Source organism: Ornithorhynchus anatinus, chromosome 8, assembly GCF_004115215.2.
Source record: "Ornithorhynchus anatinus isolate Pmale09 chromosome 8, mOrnAna1.pri.v4, whole genome shotgun sequence".
NCBI lineage: Eukaryota > Metazoa > Chordata > Mammalia > Monotremata > Ornithorhynchidae > Ornithorhynchus > Ornithorhynchus anatinus.
The window spans coordinates 42,018,684-42,031,018 of NC_041735.1; the positions used below are offsets into that span (position 1 = coordinate 42,018,684).

The 12,335-nt window shown below is 39.1% G+C and overlaps 1 protein-coding gene across 11 annotated transcripts in view; it reads right to left on the reverse strand.

The window, feature by feature from the left end:
* Nucleotides 1-12,335, reverse strand: part of TBC1D5 (TBC1 domain family member 5) — a 442,854-nt gene that overhangs the window by 359,236 nt on the left and 71,283 nt on the right. The window contains exon 1 of one of the 11 annotated variants that reach the window (XM_029070205.2): nucleotides 11,619-11,636. The exons of the other annotated variants lie outside the window; for them this stretch is intronic. The gene's annotated coding sequence lies outside the window, so the exon portion shown is untranslated. Of the gene's footprint in view, nucleotides 1-11,618; nucleotides 11,637-12,335 lie in introns of those variants that run through there. 11 annotated transcript variants of the gene reach the window in all.

A 12,335-nucleotide genomic window follows, 5' to 3' on the forward strand; every position in this document is an offset into this window, starting at 1 on the left:
TTTTTCCTAAACGTAGTTTGTTGGCAAGTTTTATTTGTGGCTGTCTCTAACTTTGTTAAATGTGCTTTTTGTTCCACGCAAAAATGCAGTGACTTACTATGGCTGAATTTAGAATTTTAAATTTCAAAATCTATAAATAAAAGTTTAAATAAATAATTTTACAGGAAGCGAGTTCTGACGGTAGCTGTCGACTAATGATTTTTCCCCATACAAAAATGAAAAGAAAATGTTTCAAAAAGGCCCAAAAACTGTTGCTTCTATATATATGAGTTAACAGTATTTTTCATTATTTAATGGATCCGAATCAGATATTAATTATTAAATAAGCACTTAGTTCTAGTTATTACATGTTTTACAGAGGTTATGAAACCATATCTGCCAATTAGGCTGGAACTTTCTTAATATTAGATGATTTCAACCCGAAATATTCTTGTTTCCACTTAACTATAACATCCATGTCTCATAATCTTGATAAAGACCACTTACTGTATTTTTCGTAAGTTAAATGGTAAACATATTCAGTAATCAAACTATTCCTACTGTTGGCACCCAAATTATGGTTCAGATGAATACTCTTTCAGCTGTATTTTTATGGAAATACCTATAAAGCAGATAATCACTAATCAATCAATGGTATTTGTTAAGCGCTTACTATGTGCCAGGCACTGAACTGAGCACTGGGGTGAATATAAACAAATTGGGTTGGACACTGTCCTTGTCCCACGTGCGTCTTACAGTCTCAATCCCCATTTTACAGATGAGGACACAGGCACAGGAAAGTCAAGTAACTTGCTCAAGGTCACAAAGCAGACAAGTAGTTGATCCGGGGTTAGAATTTATGACCTTCTGACTCAAAGGCCTTTCACTCCTTCTCTCTCCATTGCTCCCATTCTCCCACATGCTGGTGGAAAGGAGGACAAGCATTGTTTTTTTTAACCAAATTCCCACAGCAGTGAGATGACCCATTTGTTGTATTCTGAGTGGAAGTAAAACTTCGATTGCAAATGTGTTTAGCCACATATGCACTGTCATGTGGTCGAGTGGATAGAGCATGGGTCTAAGAATTGGAGGACCTGCGCTCTAATCCCATCATTTGCCTGCCGTGTAACTTCGGGAAAGTCGCAACTCCTTTTTACTTCAATTTCCTCATCTGTATTTTGTATCTAACCCAGCACTTAGTATAGATACCCCAGCTGTAGATGCCGCTGACCTAGAACAGCAGTATGACCTTGCAGGAGTCAAATCATATGTTTAACAGCTTTATTTTGAGAATTAGCACTTTGTGTAAGTAGTCAGCAGCTGTAATGTGTTCATATAATTGTCACTTCCTTTTTAAATTACAAGTAATACATCATGGTGCACATGGAAGGTTCTCCAAAGTCTTAACGTATTTAAAAGTTGCCAAAACTGCAGCATATCTGAGGCAACAGACAAATACCCCTGCTCCATCAGTATCTGTATGTGTTTGGTAAAAACCCCATTCTTTTCAACTTGACTAGGACTGGAAACTCAGAAATGTACTAGCAAAGATAGAGAACTAATAGCAATGAGATTTCAAAATTTTTGCCAGTCAACAGTATTATTTACATGACAGAAGAGATGAAAATATGAAATATAACCTTAAATTATTCACTTATTCCTTTCACAAAAGGAGTAACCGTCAATCTAATACTAAAAGACTTCAAGCCTATTTCTAAAGGTTTCAAGAAAATTGCCTTATTTATCAAAACTTTATTCTCCCTGTTTGTTCATTAAATGGTGCAGTTTTGCATTAAGGTCAAAGAGTGTCAACCAATTACTGTGTTCAAAAAGTCCTACTTCCTTAATACTTAGAGAAACCACAGACTGCACTGAACTGTTTTAATAGGCAACTTGAATGCTATTTATTTAAACTACATTTCAACCACAAAACATTACTTTAAGGGTTTCTATCAGCAATCAATTATTCTATTTATTATCAAAGCAGCATTAAACATGATTCCTTCCTGTCTATTTAAATGCCAGAATGAAATTTCAACCAGACCTGCTCTTGCATATTCAGCAATGTTCTTTTCAGTTCCTACTAAAGAAAGCATTAAAGTGACCTAGAAAGCAATTTTAAAGCTACTAAAATTATTTTTTTCCCAAGCTTACCACCCAGATTCCAGCACTTCATGAAATATATCAATTCCATTTTAAAAGATGGATATCTGAGAGATGGACTTATCGACAAAACCAGACAAATCGAGCCACATCTCCGCCACTCCAAAATATTCCTGTTTCCTGTTACCCTGTTGTGCCAACCAGTCTTAAATCTGGGAAACTTTTGAGGCAGTTAAATTTGCAACATTTTTCACATCCTCATTGTGGGTTGCCTAACCTGTGGTGAATTTCGGTTCTCTAAAGAACAGTCACAAACAAAATATAAAGGATTAATTTCCGATTCATATAAACAGGTGGCATGAAAGTTCATTAGCTTATTTCGTGGAAACCTGATCAAACTTTATAGTTCTCTAGAAATAAAAAGTACTTCAATCCAGAATTCACTAGTTCGATGCCGAGAAGGATTATGATTCAGTAATGTCTACATAATCTAACCGTACATGGTAGTAAATGCATCAAATGGCAACTCTACCTTCAGAAAGGAAAAGAAGAGTTTTCTCCAGAGCAAGTAGCTCTACCTTTTCTCAAATCCTTCACCATCACAGGATAGTTCTAACCAAAAGTGGGAGATATGGACAAGAATAAGACAAAGAACAGGCTAGAGGCAAGAAAAGCTGTTATAATTATAGCTGGGAACACAGAATTTGTTAAAGGAAGTCTACTGTATAATTATATTTGAAAATTTAGCAAGATGCCCAGAGGCTGGCTTGCAGCTGTCAGGAACTGGTAACTTTACTTCTGCTCATGAGGCGACCACTACAGCAGCTGAAGCTACCATCTTCTACCAGAATAAAGATCCAAAAGAAAAACACCAATCTTCTGCAGAAAACAATATAGTGCTAGGATTTAGAGGTGAATCTAGTTAAACAAAATTTGGGACTCGGTTAGTCTTTTTCCTCCTTCCGGTCCTCTCTACAGGAGATATTAATAGCTGTAGTTCCTTAAGTCACAGTGAAACGAGCCGTTGTCTCACAGAAAAGTGTTCCTTGTATGACTTCTGTTAAATAACGGGTTCTTAAGTTCAGGGCTCTTAATGCCAGTTCCTACTGATTGGGCCCATTCTAGGGCCAAAGGGGGCAACTGGTCCACACTCCCCACTTGTGTCCACAGGAAACATTGAGGCTCCAGAGGGTGATATCGTCATCGTCATCATCAGCAACAACAATGGTATGAGGGCTTACTACATGCAGAGCACTGTACTAAGCAATTGGGAAAGTACAACTGAGTTAGCATATACATTCCTTGCCCACAATGAGCTTACAGTATAGTGGGAGAGAGAGACATTAATATCAATAATTTGTAATACATAATTTAAATATATATACAGAAGAGCTATGGAATGGATGGTGGGACAGAGGGTGGAAACAAAAGTGGGTGTCTGAACCACTGGCAGTTCCTTGCTCACCCCTTTCTTTCCCAGCTGTCTTACAAGGACACAGCTGTCTGGGGGCACATTCATTCTCTTTCTCTCTCTCCCCCGCCATATCATCCTACTAATATAAATTGCATTAACCCAGAAGACCATCCGGTTGGACAGATTTGCCTAATTAGGAAGCAGCATGGACAAATTTGCCTAATAATAATTGTGATATTTGATAAGCGCTTACTGTGTGTGAAGCACTGTACGAAGCACTGGGGTGGAAACAGGCAAATTGAGGTCGACGCAATCACTGTCCCACATGGGGCTCACACTCTTAATCTCCATTTAACCGTGAGGGAACTGAGACAAAGAGAAGTTAAGAGACTTGCCCAAGGTCACAGAGCAGACAAGAGGTAAAGCTGGAATTAGATTTCCAGACCTGTGTTCTATCCACTAGGCTGCAACGCCTTCCCCTTCCCTGTGCTTCAGTTTCCTCACCTATAAAATGAGGATTTGATACCTCTTCTCCCTCCTCCATCTGTGACCCCCATTTGGGACAGGGACGGTGTCTAACCCGATTGTTTCATACTCTACCCCAGTGCTTAATGCAGTGTTAAGCACATAATAAGCAATTAATACTATTATTATTATCTTTAAACCCTTACCACTTGCAATTACAGTAATGCACCCACTTCTATTACTATAAATATTGTAATGGCAGTGCTCAGACTTATGACAACTGGATTTGAAAGATTTCATTTTATACTGAAACGCTAATTGAAACAAATTTTTACCTACCAAACAAGGTTATAAATGGAGGGGAAGAAGGAGGTCGCTGGCTCCTGAACCAAGGTTTGATACAATATTTTTACCAAAATTAACAAGAACTGTGAAATCACTCAATAAAGTGGGTAATATAGCATCATTAATAAATTTACATTGAGTCAGAGGGTACCCATTATAGGGTAACTGACTTTCTCTTTAATTGATGTTAGCCTTCACCCCAGCGACTCCTCCAGGCAATTAGATTTCTAATCCCAGCTCCACCACATACCTGCTGTATAACTGGTAAGTACCTTCTCTATGCCACAATTACTCATCTGTAAAATAGGGAGTAAGACTATGAGCCTCATGTGGGACATGGACTGTGTCCAACCTGATTATTTTGGATCTACCCCAGTGCCTGGCATGTAGTAAGCACTTAATACCCTTAAAAAAAAAAAATGGCCAATTCCACACCCAGACACTAACCAGCATAGGACCCTAAAATTTTCCTCTCTTCTTTCCCATCATGGCTCTTTATGGATCCTGCACATAATTACTTCATAATGAGCTACGTCCAGGCCTACCCCTCACTTGCTGGACTCCATGCCCAACAGGAACATAAAGTGGCAGAGAAGAGATAGTGTGAATGGTACCACCATAATCAATTTGCCACACAGGCTCTCAGTCCTGACGTATCAAGGCCAAGGCTTGATCTGTCATTCTCAAAAAGAGACTCCACCCACCATCGATACACTGCCCTACACATCTAAAATTATTTCTCCAAGAATGTCAATGTTCTGTCAGACAATCAGTGTAAAGAAACATGAGACTTCAAGAATGGAAGCAAAAGTCACAGTGTTCCTTAGAACACTCTCATGACACAAAAACACCTATTGTCCAGTTTTGGAACTATGGAAGCTATAAGGGTGAGCAGCTGATCCAAGAGGTCTTGCTCCCTCATTAGCCAGGCTAGGGCACTAAATCAGGAGCTGGCTGTGGAAAAGGGAAATCCCCCAAGCCATAATCCCTTTGAATGATTATAGTAGTACTAAAGCACTATGGCTTAGCAACTCTATAAAGAAGGGCATCCACAGTTCCAGTTTGATGGTTCCATGGTCATCTCCCTTGGCTTCTATTTACATATAACAGACAGCCAGAATTTCTCCCCCACCCCCCACCCCTGCCAACTGGCTAACTGTCCCAGACCTTGGTGCCTCATATGGTATCAATGAGCCCCAGAACTTTCCACTACCAACCATTCACTAGCACCAGCTTAAAGCCTCAAAAAAACACATTACTGTCAATTATATATGGCACAAATTAGTCCAAGAATATTAAGGTATTTACTGAAGCTATAAGAACCACTTTTTCTTCCCCTAAAGGATATAAAGCACTACTGTTTTTAATGCTGTTGAAATAACTCCTACACCATCCACAAATATTTTAAATATATTATTTTTTATTTTCAGTGTGAGCTTAAAAGCTATAATGCAAGGTGCCGTAGCCATTCTCAAGAGGGCTTCCTCCACAAAGCCTCAAATGGTAACATGAGAAATTTAAGTAAATTGGTAAAGTCAAAAGGCAATGAGAATGGCTCCATTTGGACTAAATGTGATAAGAGAAGACAGAAAGACATGACTCTCAGAACTTAACATAATGTTAAGGACCAGTCCCCTGACTCCAAGCAAGTAAATAAGGAAATCATTCAGGCTAAATGGCTTTCAATGTTTCCCTTAGAGACTTTCTGGGGTGATGCTTAGTTCAGTGCTTTGCACACAGTAGACACTCAAATAGCAGGGTGGCCTCAGGAAAGAGAAGAGTTCTGGGAGTCAGATGACCTGTGTTCTAATCCCAGTTGTGCCAATTACTTTCTGTATAACCTTGGGGGAGGCACTTCACTTCTCTGTGCCTCAGTTCTCCTATTCTCCCTCTTACTAGACTGTGAGTCCCATGCAGGACAGAGACTGTGTTTAAATCTAATTGATTTGTATCTACCCTAATGCTTACACATATAGTAAATGCTTAAGAAAAACCATCAAAAAAGCATATATTGATTGAGGCTCCACAACATCGATTAGGAGCCCATTCCATGCAAGCAAGTCAAGAAGCTTTTCTCTCCAACCAAAATCTTTTTGACTTTAAATGTAATTTTTTCCTCGTGATTAAGTCTTATGGACATATACGTTTATCTGTACTAATAACTGTCTCGCCTTCTATACTAAGCTCATTGTGGGTAGATATCATGTCTACCAACTCTGTTATATTGTACTGTCCCAAGTGCAGAGTACAGCACTCTGCACATAGTAAGTGCTTAATAAGCACTATCAACTCATAAAAATCCTTCAGCTGGATATGTCTTTCAATAATAAGATTTCCCCCAAAAGAGAGGGACACCCCTAGAGCCACTCAGCAAATAGATCAAGTACTCAGTGAAACTTTTTATTTTAATTTAGTAAAAATATGACACCTCAAGAATCTATTTCCCACTGACTTGGAAGTAAGACTTCCATAAGGCTTGGTACTTTCCAGCGACAACACCTGGATGTGTGAGGTTGGCTTTACTGAACATTGTACATATTGACATCATCTTGCTATTGAACACATCATGAAAAGACAAGGGTCAGGGTATCTAAAACAGGAAAAGTTGATTCAATTCTAAGAATAGCTCAAAGAAATCAAGGGTACTAAAACTTTTCTTCAGAGTACCTAATGAACATCTTTTGTTTTCAGATAAATTAACTTTTGAAACTGTCAAAAGATAAACTGTCCAAATTCAGGACAAAGCAAAATTCCAAAGAATATATGCACGAGCTGGAACATAATAAGCCCAGACAACAATTTAAAAGTTAGCAGTATCCTATTATCTTTATAAATGGGAAAAGTAGGTAAGAGTCTGTCAATCATCAAATCTGAAAAAAAAAGCTCAATAAGAATGACAAAATACATTGTGCTTGAAAAAATACATAATATGCCGACACTCAAAAATCAGAAGCTAAACAGAAGAATGTCTTTTTCTTCTTCCTTTTCCATTTATTTTAGAATTTACCCTTAAGAAGCAGTCAGTATTACAATGAAAGAGACCAAATCTCTGCTCTCAAGGAGTCCACAATCTAATGAGATGACAAAGATGGAAATAATTTACAAACTGTGGGAAGATGAAGAGGAACATGGGTGTAGAAGTAATATAAATATATCAGGAAAAAATTTCTGGTTGACTACATAATTTAAGTAACATGCAAATACATAAATCATAAAGCACGAAGAACGTAAGAGGGTAGGAATAAAGTACAAAAATACCACATGGATTTAGGGTTGATGCAACTGTGATGTTGTAAATTAATTGTGGAAATAAGGGGTGAAGAACCTTACTATGCCTGGGAAGTTGATGCCTGATCAATCAATCGTATTTATTGAGTGTTTACTGTGTGCAAAGCACTGAACTAAACACCTGGGAGGATGCAAAATAAGAGGTGGTAGACATATTCAAGGACCTAACAATTTGAGGCAGGAAACACATTAATATAAACAAATCATAGATATGCATATAAGAACCTTGGAACAAATAAAGGGTGCCATTCCAAACGCAAGGGTGATGCAGAAAGAAGTGTGGGATGTACTTTTAAGCTTGCACTTTAACTTCCCTGACCTCAATTTGTATTTAAACTTCCCTGACCTCACCATGACCCCTCCATCCCAGGACCCCAGGTTTTCCTTCCAGCACTTCCTCTCTCCCTCGGGCAGCCCCATCCCTATGCTTTTATCCTGTCCCGTGGCCACCCCTTCCCCCCTTCTCCCCTTCCCCCATGCAGGCCTCTGTTCAGCTCACTCCCATCCAATCCCTCTCCACCCCCCGCACCGCCCGCCTCCCCCACCGCCACCGCCAGCCTCAGCCAAGTGCAGCCCGTGGAACCCCCCACTCCGTCATGGGGAAGTTTCCCTTCATCCTTGACTTGTTCCTGGCCCAGCCACTGCTCCTCCTCACCATCACTGAAACCTGGCTCGTTGTTGGGTAGGGATTGTCTCTATTTGTTGCCGAACTGTACTTTCCAAACCCTTAGTACAGTGCTCTGCACACAGTAGGTGCTCAATCAATACAATTAAATGAATAAGGACTTAGGGAATTCATAGTTACCTACCCACCCCCTCAGCACTTCTGCAGCAACTATGCATTCACAACCATTCAGCTATTCTGAACATACAAACTCTATTTAATTACTTACTCTTCTACATCTCCATCTTCCTAATCTCCTTTTTTCTGTTCTATGTAAATTGCCTCACCTCAGTCTTCACTGCCAGACTGCATGTTGCTCAGGGCAAGGACTGTGCTCCCCACCTCTATTGTAACCTCTGAACCACTTGGTTCTGTGCTCTCCTGTTGAATGAATGCTTAATAGGATAAAAAATTTTACCCAGCTTCTAAAAAAATATTAAACAAAACTTGCTCAAATTTAGGAACCATAGCTATATGGAGTGCTGAAAAACCAATACGCATTTGAAAAAGAAGAAAAAAATACGCTTTTCAAATTCCCAAAGCAAATTCTCTTAAATCCACTTAAAATGCTGAGATCTAAATGACCAGTTAATAGACAAATAAATAATAGACTCAGTGAAGCTTTACTATAATGCATAAAATTGTTGACAATAGATTTCTCAATAAAAAATTGAATTGTAACCTGAGGGTGGTTTAATTTGATACAATTTTGAACATGTCATATATAGATTTCAAAAACAGATGCTAAGAGACTCTGCAAAGACACTTGGCTCAGCCAGAAGCCAGATTAAAAGTTTCATCTGGAACTTTAAGTTTCACAGTTCTGTTAAAATTGCCAATGTCTGCAATGCCAGGCAATAGCTGTGCATCCCACAATTTCTCTTCTCAGAGCCTTAGTTAAAGCTGCCCCCAAAGTCAGACCATTTATAAACATAACATAACAAATTATATAAGCAGCCAAACTGCTATGTTCCCTACAATCGAGTTAAACTCCAATTCTACAGTATTTACTTTAACTTCCTACACTTGACCTTCCTTCGCCTGTTCAAATGGCATATCCAGTTAACTATCCTGTCTTCAGAGATGATGCTACTGATGGTAAGGGCCAAACCATAAACACGAGCGTGACTGAAAATACCTAATTTACTACTGCGCCGCAAGATATAAATTCAGCAGACAGCCCTCGGGAACTTAAGTTTTGAGTTTGGGGCAGAAAGCTATGTTTGCTGCATTTTTTTCTCACCATTCAAGGTGGGCAGGGCCTTCCAAAATAAGACTGCTCTGACATCAAGTATATTGGAAATCACACCATGCCACATAAGCTCATAAACTTTTAAGTTAATGGATTTGTTTGTATTTTTAATGGTATTTGTTAAGCACTTACTGTGTGCCAGGCACTGTATTACATGGAACAAATTACAAGCTAATCAGCTTGGACAAAGTCCATGTCCCACAAGGGGCTGACAGTTTTAATCCCCATTATACAGATGAGGTAACAGGCACAGAGAAGTTAAATGACTTGCCCAAGGTCACGCAGCACTCAAGTAGTGAAGCCGGCATTAGAACTAAGGTTTTCCTGACTCCCAGGCTCATACTCTATCCTCTAAGCCACAACAAAATGAAATATGGATATTAAATCTACAAAAAGTCAATTTAGCTTCTCAGTTCCATCAATTCCCTTAAATTTAATATGATAAACTTCGTACTGATTTGTCCACCTGAACATTATTTTCCAAATTCATTCTTCATCACTGGCCATATAGGATCAGAATCCAGAAATCATCACTGATTCTTTGCCTCAGAAAACCCTTGCGTTTGTAAAGTCAACATGATCATAATAGCGATAATAATAATCTTGGTATTTGTTAAGTGCTATGTGCCAAGCACTGAACTGAGCACTGGAGCAGATAACATGATCATCAGGTTATAACTAGCCCCTCTCCACATGAGATTCAGAGTCTAAGCAGAAGTCGCACTGAATCCCCATTTTACAGATTAGGAAACTGAACCACAGAGAAGTTAAATGACTTGCCAAAAGTCCCACAACAGATAAATGATGGAGCCAGAATAGAATCCAGGTCTTCTGACTCCCAGGTCCATGGTTCTATCCTCTAGGTCTTGTTGCTTTTCCTTTCTTCTATCTTCAATCTCTATACCTCTGGTCGAAACTTAATTATCTCATGCCTTGGACGACTGCAACCTCCTCACAGGATTTTCTCCATTCACCTTTTCACCCAACTGACCAAATGTCCCTGCAGAAATCAACTTCCTTTCTAGGAGCTCTATCCAAGTCATTTCTCCTCTGAGTTTCAAATCAGAATTAGTTTTCTCAATTGGGGTCTCAATGCCCTCTTCAGCATACACAGTATAGCTCTTTCCCAATTGAATTTTAATGACATTATTACTAATAGACCTCTCTCATTGGAAATAACAGTGCAAAATTTACCTTGACTTAAGCACTTTCTTCTCCATTTGAAATAATTTGACTTGAATAAAGTATAGGCTATTTTAACTTAGCATACATAAGAGCATATCTATTTCGCATAACTGATGACACCTCTATTCTTGTTACCACAAAGTGCCTTTTAGTTGAATAGGGAGTAAAATATGTAACACTTTGAAAATTAAGTACTGTAGGTACATATGTCATAAAAAACTAATTCAAAAATCTTTCACTACTAGTACATATTTGATCATATGACTACTGTATTTTTTAATCTTTTGAATATACTTACTGTTTTGATCTCTTTGGGATTTTGAAACAATAATACTTCTAACATTGTTTCTATAGAAAACTTCCCTATTTTTTTTAATGGTACTTGTTAAGCACTTATTATGTATCAAACACTGTTCTAAACGCTGAGGTAGATAAAAAATAAATTTGGTTGGACACACGCCCAGTCCCACATTCATTCAATCGTATTTACTGAGCGTTTACTTAGTGCAGAGCATAGGTCTCCTGGTCTAAGAGGGAGAACAGGAGAACTGAGGCACAGAGAAGTGAAGTGACTTGCCCAAGGTCACACAGCAAGCAAATGACAGCCCTGGGATGACAACTCAGGCCCTCTGACTCCTAGGTCTTTCCACTAGGACATGGTGCTTCCCATTTAATGGTCTCTCATTTAACACTAATTTAATGGAAAAAATTAGGAGCATTGACAGTGGTACAGCAGTGCTGTCTCTCCCCCTCTCCCCTCCACAACCCCATCCCCCGCACCAACTTCATTCACTCTAACGTGTCTGCTAATTCTGTTGTACTCTCCTAAGTGTTTACTACAGTGTTCTGCATAAGCGCTTAGTACAGTGCTCTGTACACAGTAAGAAATCAATAAATACACCTGAATGAATAATAAGCACTACCTTGATTGATTGATTGATAATTCAAGTAGCAGCGATGCCTCCAACCCCAATACGCCATGGGAGGTAAGTCTGGCATGTTCTGGCCTCGCCAAGAAATGTGGGGCTATAGTACAGCTGTCCCAGCCAATTCCTGGTGCAACTCCAGAAATTCACACTGGAATTGTAGGATCCTCAAGATCACCTACAAAAGTGGAAGCACAAGGCAAAGAGGTGTAGAGGTACCCAAGGTCAGAGGCAGCATGGAAAACATGCTGCGGCAGCGAAGCTGCCAGATGCCAGTAGACTTTTTAGCTTGTAAACTCCTCACGAAAAGGGATCGTGTCTCTTCCTTTCACGGTAAGACACACCACACACACACACACACACACACACACACACAGTAGGTGTTCACAAAACACATGATGAGCCAAGGAGAATCAGCTTGGTATGCTATCCCTTGGCACAAGTGCTGAAAGAGGACAAAGCCTACTCGGTTCAAATCTCTCTCATTTTGCTATTTAAAACGTAATGATGAGAAAATGGTGGCAAATCTGAGAAGATTCAACATTTACAAATGATCTTTCAATCATCCTTCCTCTTTTTAAAATCAAGATTTTGCAAATGTAAGAAATGGATTGTAATTGCCCCAACATTCGCTTTCAGTCAGAAATTTGCAAAAGCAGTCATTTCCAAAAATGGATGCTCTCTGACTCAAGTCTGCTTAGATTTGATCAGTTT